The sequence below is a fragment of the Ursus maritimus genome (assembly GCF_017311325.1).
Source record: "Ursus maritimus isolate PB19 chromosome X unlocalized genomic scaffold, ASM1731132v1 scaffold_X1, whole genome shotgun sequence".
In the NCBI taxonomy this organism is placed as follows: Eukaryota; Metazoa; Chordata; class Mammalia; order Carnivora; family Ursidae; genus Ursus; species Ursus maritimus.
The window spans coordinates 93357800-93368523 of NW_024423319.1; positions in this window are offsets into that span (position 1 = coordinate 93357800).

Consider the following 10724-nt stretch of genomic DNA (forward strand, 5'->3'; position numbering starts at 1 on the left):
TCACACAGTACATTAAAAGATTTTGCTACTGTGCAATTTTCCCAAAGGCACTAGTCCTTCTCAAAATATTTATTCGAAGCGCTTTGAACTTGCTCTAACAGGTGAACACAGGACTGCAGATATTGGGGAAAGCTATTTACAACCCCTTCTCTCTTGCCTTCCTTTACTAAAGAGACTGGAAAGCTACATTAGTCACTGGTTTGCCTCTCACCCAGGGTGGCCAGATGAGAGGCAATTCTAGTGATCAGTGAGCTGTATGTAAAGTCTTGGAAAAGGGGAAAAAAGGAAAAGCTTTGGGAGGAAAAAGATCTTGGCTCTTCTTCCGGCTTTACACCAGAAATATGAGCAAAGGATAATGGAGTGGGAAGACAGAATGAGCCACGATCCCCTGAAGACATCCCATTGCACAAGCTACCTCCTGACATGTTAGCTGATAAAAATATGTCCCAATGTTGGGGCACCTTCGGCGCAGGTCATGATCCCAGGGCCCCATGTCGAGCTCCCTGCTCAGACGGGAGTCTGCTTCTCCCTCTTCCTCTGCCTGATGCTCTTCCTGCTTGTGCTCTTTTTCTCTGCCAAATAAATAAAATTAGTAAAATCTTAAAAAAAAAAATGTCCCAATGTGTTTAAAGCACTGTTATTGGATTTTCTTTTGTTTTAAGATATCTCCCCACATAAGAAAGGTGTTCTTGGGATGCTGAATTAAAAAAAAAAAAAAAAAAGGCAACCCAAAACTTTATTATTTATTTACTTCTATTTTTTTTTTAAGATTTTATTTATTTATTTGACAGAGGGAGAGACAGCACAGAAGCAGGGGGAGCAGCAGGCAGAGGGAGAAGCAGGCTCCCCACTGAGCAAGGAGCCCAATGTGGGACTGGATCCTATGACCCTGGGATCATGACCTAACCGACTGAGCCACCCAGGAGTCCCATGTAACAATTTAATTAGTGGTACAATTAATTTTCAAATTTTGTCAACATAGAGGATTCAAATTCAGATTGCTTAGGGCAAACATTTTTGTATATATTTACTTCATATATAAATATCTATTACATATAGTAGGAATAAAAGCAATCACAGAAAATAAAGGACTGATTTAATAAAAGTAAAAGGTAGTAACATTTCATCAAGTAAATGTTTTGTACTCTACAAAAATATTTGAGTTACTTTAATAGGTAAACTAAAATGATCTCTGATTCAACCAATCGATTTGGTGAGGAACACTAGCTACTAGAACAGGTTGTCAGATGTCTTCCTTTATTTTTTATGGAATGTTTTACTGACTTTTGTTTTCAATTAGCTGTGTTGGCATTACAAATGAACCATATATAAATGAACCACTTGCAATACATATAATTATTCAAACTTATATGTTAAAAAATGAAAATTTCACATCAATGTCAATTAGCTATGCACACTTTTGAAATGGAAAATGGAATATATTGGTTAAGAATAAATTGGTGAATGTTTCTGTGATTATGTCGTAGGGGTAAGGCACTTTCATAATTACTGAAGGGAATATAAATCTGACAAAAACTATCAAAATTGCAAAAGCACATTTCCTTAGAATCATCTAGGAATTTATTCTGAAGACATACTTGCATGCATTCATGGGAAATCATACATACGCGAGATTACTCTTGCAGCAAAGTTTGCAATAGCAATCTGGAGACAAATGTTCATAAATAGGGGATTCGCTCTGTAAATTATTGCGTATTCATAGAAGAAAACATTATTGAAAAGAATGAAGTAAGTCATCATGTACTTATATGAAGCAATCTCCAACTTCTTTTAGGTGAAAAAGGAAAAACGTGGAAAAAATGGATGGGTAATACATGGATATACCATATATGGGCATGTAAAAAAATAGGTATATATATATTTCCCCCGGTATAGGTATAACTGTGGAAGAAACTGACATTTGCTGCTTTTGGTGACTAAGAGTGATGTGTGGGTAAGGTGACTAGGAACAGGATAGGAGAAAAACTATAAACCTATTTTTTTAATTATAAGCAACGTATAAGCTATTACATATCTTCCAAAAGAGAATTAAGATATATGTTAGTGAGGTGCCTAAGTGGCTCAGTTGGTTAAGCATCCAACTCTTGATCTCAACCCAGCTCTTGATTTCAGGGTCGTGAGTTCAAGTCCCTTGTTGGGCTCCACACTGGGTGTGGAGCTTACTTAATAAACAAATAAACAAACAAACAAACAAAATGTATGTTAGTGAAAAATCCCAAAATTTCTTTTCAAAATAATTGAGTATCATAAGCTCATTCTGCTCTTTTCTGCATGCAATGAATCACATCACACTGTCAAAGGGAAAATTTTAAATGCTTAAACAAACATATGAAGTCTTACAGCTTTATTAATGCAACAGAAAAAGCCAGCTTAATTCCAGATTAGCTTCCTGGTGGATCTATCCTACTTCAGTGTTAAACGCAGTGTGAAAATGTTTTTAATTAATGACATTTCTCACTTTTTAGAATCTTACAAAATTGGCAATTCTGTGATAAAAAAGAGCTTATAAGGTAGGTCCACCTTTCAGTTATGAATACAGAATGTTGATCCAATTAATTGAGCTATCCACAAATTGATATTCCTAAGTTCATTTTGATGACCGGCAAAGTACGAGTACCCACTACAATTTATTTTTAACTTTGCTAGCAATTTAATAAGAATTCCCATGGTATGTAACCTATAATAGATAGAAATGGCATAATTAAAAGATAATAATGCACAAAATTTCCATAACAGAGGAAGTCGTGTTTCCTTCTTCAGAAGTGAGAGTTTCATCTTAGGTTATTTGAGCTGTGTTCCCCCACAGACATAAAACGTATCCTTGTCCAAATTTATCATGTAAATCCTCCCCCTTTTTTATTTTTTATTTTTAAAAGATTTTATTTATTTATTTGACAGAGAGAGACAGCCAGGGAGAGAGGGAACACAGGCAGGGGGAGTGGGAGAGGAAGAAGCAGGTTCCCAGAGGAGGAGCCTGATGTGGGGCTCGATCCCAGAACGCTGGGATCACGCCCTGAGCTGAAGGCAGACGTTTAACGACTGAGCCACCCAGGCGCCCCCCCCTTTTTAAAGATTTATTTGAGAACAAGAGCACAAGCAGGGGGGAGGGACAGAGGGAGACAGAGAAGCAGGTGGCGCTTGATCCCAGGACACTGGGATCCTGACCAGAGCTGAAGGCAGACCCTTAATCGACTGAGCCATCCAGGTGCCCCGTAAATCCCCTTCTCATGTAAAGTAAGACCAACATAAGGGAAATATGTAGGAACCAGAGACACCAGACTGTTCAACATCCTCCAGAGTGTGCTTCCTGCTTTGAGACCTTCCAGGACTTTATTCAAGTCTGGATATTAATAAGCTTCGCCCATTAAAAATGCACATTATGCTTGGCTCCAGTTCTAGAACCTAGTTATACTCAAGGATGAAATCCTCAAGTATTCTTTAGTTAGCTGCCTCCATTCCCATCCATTCTATTCACAAAACCAAGTGGGTCAACTCCAGAGGCACACGATAGATACTCAGTAAATACTGATAAGGTGAGGGATGAGTGAATGGGTAATAATAAATGATATTTTTACAATACTTCACTGCTTCCAGGCGCCTGGGTGGCCCAGTTGGTTGAGCATTCAACTTTTTTTTTTTTTTTTAAAGATTTTATGTATTTGACAGAGAGAGAGACAGCAAGAGAGGGAACACAAGCAGGGGGAGTGGGAGAGGGAGAAGCAGGCTTCCCACTGAGCAGGGAGCTCGACGCGAGGTTGGATCCCAGGACCCTAGGATCATGACCTGAGCTGAAGGCAGACGCTTAACGACTGAGCCACCCAGGCACCCCAGCATTCAACTCTTGATTGATTTCAGCTAAGGGCATGATCTCGGCTCAGGTCATCATCCTAGGGTCGTGGGATGGAGCCTCGACTCAGGCTTCGTGCTCAGCATGGAGTCTGCTTGAAATTCTCTCTCTCCCTCTTCCCCTACCCCTCCCCCTACTCACAGACGCTCTCTCTCAAATAAATAAAATCTTTAAAATATACATATATATATATAAAATACTTCAGTGCTATTAAAATGCATATGCATAATTACTCCATTTATTCTTCACAATACTCATGTAAAAAGGGAGGGATGGGGTGGCTGGCTGGCTCAGTCAGAAGAGCATGCAGCCCTTGATCTCCGGGGCATGAGTTTGAGCCCCACATTGGGTGTAGAGATTACATACATACATATAATACACAAATAAACTTAAAAAAAAGAAGGCAGAGCTTTTAGGTCATGTTTTACACATGATGAATTTGAGGCCCCAACAGGTGTAAATGACTCATTCAGTGTCACAGGAGTGACACGACAAAAAGGCTACCAAGGCCCCATAACATGCCATTGCCCTTCAGTGAGTGCAGAACAGCAGTAATGGCATCCAGCGGAAGCAGCCATGGCGGGTGGAAGTGGCTCCCTGACTCCTCCATCTCTGGACGTTAGTGCTTCGGCTCCCACTTCAGCTCTCAGTTCCCATACAAAAGGGCAAATGCTTTGCTTGGAATACTCTTTGCTGTGAAGATTCCTGACATCACATTCAGCCACCTGAGAGGCCAAAACATTCTCCCCAGCTTTGAGAGAATCTTTGCGGCCACATCTGAGTTCTGAAATGTTGCTATAAAGCCAACAAGCTGTAATCTTAAATCAAATTCCAATATGGAAATATGATATGATGAAAGAGATTACTACCCTTTCATAAACTGATAATGGTGTAACACCAATTATTCTATTGGGAGGTATTAACATTAAGGTCTGCCCTCTGAGTGAGAACAATCCCCTTTGTTCTCTAATAGGTACCACTTTCTTCCCACTGGGTATTGGCATTGCCACCCATTGTTAAATCAAATCTTGCAGAAATCACCAAGGATTATCGTGAATGTCAGCATTAATGTCAGCCTCGGTTAGCAACAATGCCAACATCCGGGAGTTTGCAGAAAGGGAGCAGCCCACTCAGGAAAATCAGGCAGAGTAGTTTGATGTGCCTGTCAGACTTCACATCATAACTGACGTAATACAATAAGAAATGAATAAAACCGGGGGGGGGCATCGTTAATCAGAAGAGTTAACAGATTGCCCCCCCAAACCCTCACTGTCAGCTTTGCCAGAAAAATACACATATTATAGAGGAAACACTGATAACAATGTTGCAATACGCTTGTCTCAATATGTCTACAATATATCACGAAGCCAGAAACGTGAAAGTTAACCCAAAAGTTATTGCTGGGGAAAGACTCCACTCAGACTACTAAGTAGAATGGCAAAATGATCTATACGACAACAAAACAGAAAGGACTAACCTCACACAGGAAGACTGATGACAGGATTACTTTGAAATATGTCTCTTTTATACAAATTAATTCATAGAGCTTCATAAAGTGTTTCATTTGTCCTTTTGCAAGATTATACTTTGTTGCTTGCTTTTTTGACCTGTTATCACAGTAACATTTATTTCCATCCCAATGATGTGCTGCACTGAATCGATGAAATATCGAACTTCTCTTCAAAGGAGAGCTCATCAAAAAGAAATTTGAAATATGAAATTCCGAAATTAATACAAAATAAAGTCCTTTTTTCTATGAATGAGTGATTTATTTTATTATCTTATCTAAAATCTTGTAATGTGTTTTTAAAGTATTCAGTTCAAAAAACCAAGAACTAAAAGTGAGGACTAGAAAGAAAATAGAAAACCGGAGATCAGAAAATCTATGGTAAATTTAGAAGTATACTGCCAAGTAGAAAAGCAGGACAAAAAAAGTTTTAAAGCACCCTGGATCAAGATTTTGCAACTCTATTCATGTAAGATAATTTTATCCTAAGTGAAAATAATGTGTTTACTACTGCAACTAGCTTCCTATATCAGGGCTGGGGAAATGGCATGTAGCTATACCATAAAGTCACATATAAATGATACCCAATATAATGATTAAAAACTGACAATGAGTTCCTATCTTCCCCCTTTTCTCTTTCCTTCCTCCCTCCCTCCATCCTTTCCCTCTTTCTTCCCTTTCTCTCTCTTTTTTTTTTTAAGGTTTTATTAATTTGTTTGAGAGGGAGAGAGAGCACGAGCAGAGGGAGGGGCAGGCAGGAGAGGGAGAAACAAACTCCCCACTGAGCACAGAGCCCGACAGGGGGCTCAGTCCCAGGACCCTGAGGGACCACAACCTGAGCTGAAGTCAGACGCTTAACTGACTGAGCCCACCAAGGGGCTTTTTAAATCTCTGCCTGAAGTATAGCTTAGACTAGTGCACATACCATTATTAGTGCAAGTGGTTTTTGACAAGCTTGAATTAACTACCAATCCAAATCCAATTTATTTTCGTGGTGTTTTGTCACTCCCTCATGCCTTGACACCCTCCAGGAATGCCTTGACAGGACCCCTCCTTGAGCAAATTCTGAGCAGAGAGCAGCACATACATACGCTGCGTGTGAATGCTCTGATGGAGCCAGGTGCCAGACGCGGTCCACGGACAAGAGAGGAGGTAACTGATCGAACCTGAGGGAACTTGGCAGACTTCTTATAGGAGGTAACGTATGTATGGAATGGTAAGTGGGAATTTGCCATACAGACAAGATGGGGAGGCAAGATATTCTGTACGAAGGGAGGTGGAGGAAACTGTGGTTAATCTAGCCAATAACAACAGATTAGTAGCTTAGGAAATACTCTGTGAAATCTTACTTTAAAATGTGAATTTCTATGCCAGGGTCTAAACCCACTTGGTCCCTGCTTGAATTAAGTGAGATGTATATGAACTCACGTGAGACCACATTCAAATAATGCCACACTTCGCTTGAAAGGACAAGAGCGTGCTGGTGACTCTCATAAGGCGATCAAGCAAGAGCCTGGGAATGTGAGCAGTTCATGACGACAGGATGTTGGGGATACTTCCCAAAAGCTGGCATCCATAAGTGTATGTGCTCTAATTTGTGACATTTCTCAGAAATCTGAAGCCGCACGTTAAAATATCAACTTGTGCAGGATACTATTTGAAGCATTCGAATATTTCCTTACACCTCCAATAATATGGATGAAAACTTTTAGCTATTTATGGTGTTTTCTTTTAGGAGCAAGGAAGGTATACTCTTCATATTCATATTGGTTGTTTTCTTCTCCCCCAGACTACTGGCATCTTCATATAAATACAATTCCCAGGTGGCATGTACTATGAGTTTATTCCTTGTGTAAATGCATTTTTATACCCTGTTGTTTGCCTAAATTATATTTTTCTATAAATACAGACTGGAATTCTACTTACAGAACAGGTATGTAAGTATGAAAATTGTCTTTAAAAAGGACTTATTTTTGTGTTTTCTTTACATTATTGGTCTGAAACTTGAAAACTATACGCTCAGAAGTGATCTGAAATTATCTTAATGCAATGAAACTCAAATGCATTAAACTTGTAGAATTTTGTAGCCTAAATTCATCTTAGAAATGATTTATTTCATCCTCCTCATATACTGAATATAGGAGACTTAGGTCAAATGAGATTATGGCTTGCTTCTGAGTCCTCAATTTTTGTAAAAATCCTGGAATTAGAGTATTAGTTTCTACATTCCCAGCACTGTGTTCCTACCCCTGCTCTCCTGTGGAGACCCCTATATGACTACCTTTTCTTTAAATAATCATACAATAAGAGGCTTTGAGGGGCTCTCAAAGATCCTGTAGTACTCCTGTTCTTTGAGCAGCTAGTACTATTGTGTTCTGCATGGACTTTAACCTAGTAATTCCTGGAGAAACTGACATGTAGTAAATGAGAGCATTACTCAAATGTCATCCCCAAATTATCATCTTTCTCTTTAAATAAATGAAAGTGAGCTTCATTCTTAAATGGGATATTATCGTATCTTGACACAAACATTCTTTTATATTACGGAAATATTCAACGGAAAATGGGATATAATTTGTCAGCAAAAATGCATTCTAAAATAAAGAAACTGGGGCACCTGGCTGGCTCAGTCTGCAGAGCATGTGACTCTTGATCTCAGGGTCGTGAGTCTGAGCCCCACGTTGGGTGTAGAGATTGTTTTTTAAAAAAATTAAAAATTAAAAAAAATAAAGAAACCTCATTATTATCTTTGAAAGAGCAGTATCATTAAAAGATGCCTAGTGCGGGGCGCCTGGGTAGTGCCGTCGTTAAAGCGTCTGCCTTCGGCTCAGGGCGTGATCCCGGCGTGCGGGGACCGAGTCCCACATCAGGCTCTTCCGCTACGAGCCTGCTTCTTCCTCTCCCACTCCCCCTGCTTGTGTTCCCTCTCTCGCTGGCTGTCTCTCTGTCACATAAATAAATAAAATCTTCAAAAAAAAAAAAAAAGATGCCTAGTGACTGTCTCAACTATCAAAGATTCATTTCATCCAAATGGGTCATTGTGTGGTAGGAGTCCCTCCCCCGCCCTCCCAAAACCCCCGCTGGGATTTTTTTGCGGCAGAAGATCGGCCTAGATATATTTCCGCAAAAAAAAGAAGCAGACTACTCAAAGATCTGGTGCTGTCCGTTTCCCCACAGTCAACTCACAAAAGTACCAGGAAAAATTTCCACCACAAAATCAGTCATTCACCAGATAATCCCAAAGTCCACTTGGATCGGATTTGGTCAACTGCCCATAGGTGGCACTGCCACATTATTCAACACGTATCTACTGAGCCCATATTCTGTGTGGAGCACCGAGCCATGCATGCACTTTTCAAATTGGCCTCACACTCAACCATCATGCTGTGTTGGCCCATGCTCTCCCTGCACCTCTGAGAGAGGGCTTTGGAAGCAGAGGGTCTGGGTTCTAGTAACTGCTCTGGCACATGCTAGCTGAGCACTAATCCTCAGTTTCTTTAGCTGTAAAATGCAAACAGTAGTACCTTGCTCATAAAATTTTAAGGAAGGTCAAATAAAATAATGCTTGAAAAATACTTAAGCAAATTGTCTAGAGTGTAATGTGGAATTGGAAATGTTCCACCACCCAACACTGTGATTCACTTTGGTTAAAATAAAACTATACACCAAATATTTCTATAGTATTTAGTAAGAAAACTTGATAATGTGCTTTTGAGAATGCAGGATACAAGGGTTCTCTGTGAATCCTTACTGAAAAGATAATCAAGAAGGTTGGAAAATATTTACAAATTATCATTAAGGTACAAGGTATAAAAAGCATTAATTTGGCACTGATTTAACTTTATATATATTATTTATCCTGTTGTTGTCAAGTTGATTTGGGGATAGGTCTGTTATAAATGGAAGAAACTCTCATAACATTCTGTTTTCATTTACAGGGTTTTATTTTTGTCGCTAGTGCAATATAATCCTTAACCTCAAGACTATAATTACAACAAGGGGCTTGCTATCTCTGCTTTCTATAGAAAATGCTGTCTGCTGGAGCATTTATTACAGGAAATTGGATTTACTCACCAAAACTGTAAAGTGCACACTACCCTTCTGACGTTTGGCTCAATATCCTTTTGCCCTTGCTAAATGTCATAACACATCTCCTATATATGGGATATAGATTTACTTGTCCACGAGTAAGCTTTTTAATTTTAAATTTCTCTGTTCATGCCCGTTCGCAAAAAATACATTTGTGACTCTAACAAATTCATTTTTAAACAAAACACAGAGATTCTTCTACAATGGTAAGTACAAAACCAGTGTTGACTGTGAGGAGTTCAACTTTTGTTATTTATGCTGTCTTCCACCAGTTGGCAACTACTCTAAGGCTGATGGAATAATGGAAGTAGAGTCCTTTTGTCTTCTCTTTCGGGAAAACAAAGTTTAACACACCAGGGCTCAGAATCTAAGTTAATTGTCCTGCTGCCACCTGGGCTTTTGTCTTATTCGTTGCCTCTACCTTCCTGCAAGGACTGTCTACAAATACTGAGGCCCCTCATAGAATTTGGGGCTCTTGCTATTTCCTTCGAAAAATCATGGTGTCTTGGCCAGAAACCCCAACTTATGGCCACCTGCTGAGAGTTCTCCCCAAGTCCCATTGCTTCCTGCTCTGTCTGCATCTCTGAGCAAGGCCTTCCACAAGATTCCCTGGGCGCTTGCCTGCCAAAGAAATGACAACCAGACACTGGCTTTTGTTATACTGAAACCACTGTAGAACGTAAAGATGGTGGGAAATTAAGATAGACACACTAGTGCTTCAGCAAGGCCTGACTTTAAACTGCACACATTTTTCTCTTCCTTATCCTCAAAGCCTTCCCCTCCCTTTCACTTGTTTTTCTGTAGAATTCTTCGTTCCAGGAGCTTGGTATGGATATTGCGATCTCTCTGACCTCAGTGTATATACTTCCTAAGGAGACTCGGGTGGCGGGCGCCAGGGCTACTCACGAGACCACCTTGAGGACATTCCTACCGAAAGGGCCCCGATCCTGTATTTTCCTATAAAACCTCTCAGCCTTTTACCCCGGGTGGGCTTGCACTCTTAGGGGCAGGAGCCGGCTGCAGCCTCCCTTGCCTGGCAAAGTAATAAACTATCTTCTTTCTTTATCCCCCCACGCGGTCTTCCTGGTATATTTCCGCTCTGGAGCACAGAGCTTGGTTTTCAACAACATTGTTGCTTGATTACATCCCATCGTGACTAAAAGCAAATGTAGAATCCTGCAGTTTGAATCAGGGACCTGGTGTTGTTTTTCTTTTTAAGCGTAAGGATCATCCTAGCTAATGGCATCAAGAAGGTATCTG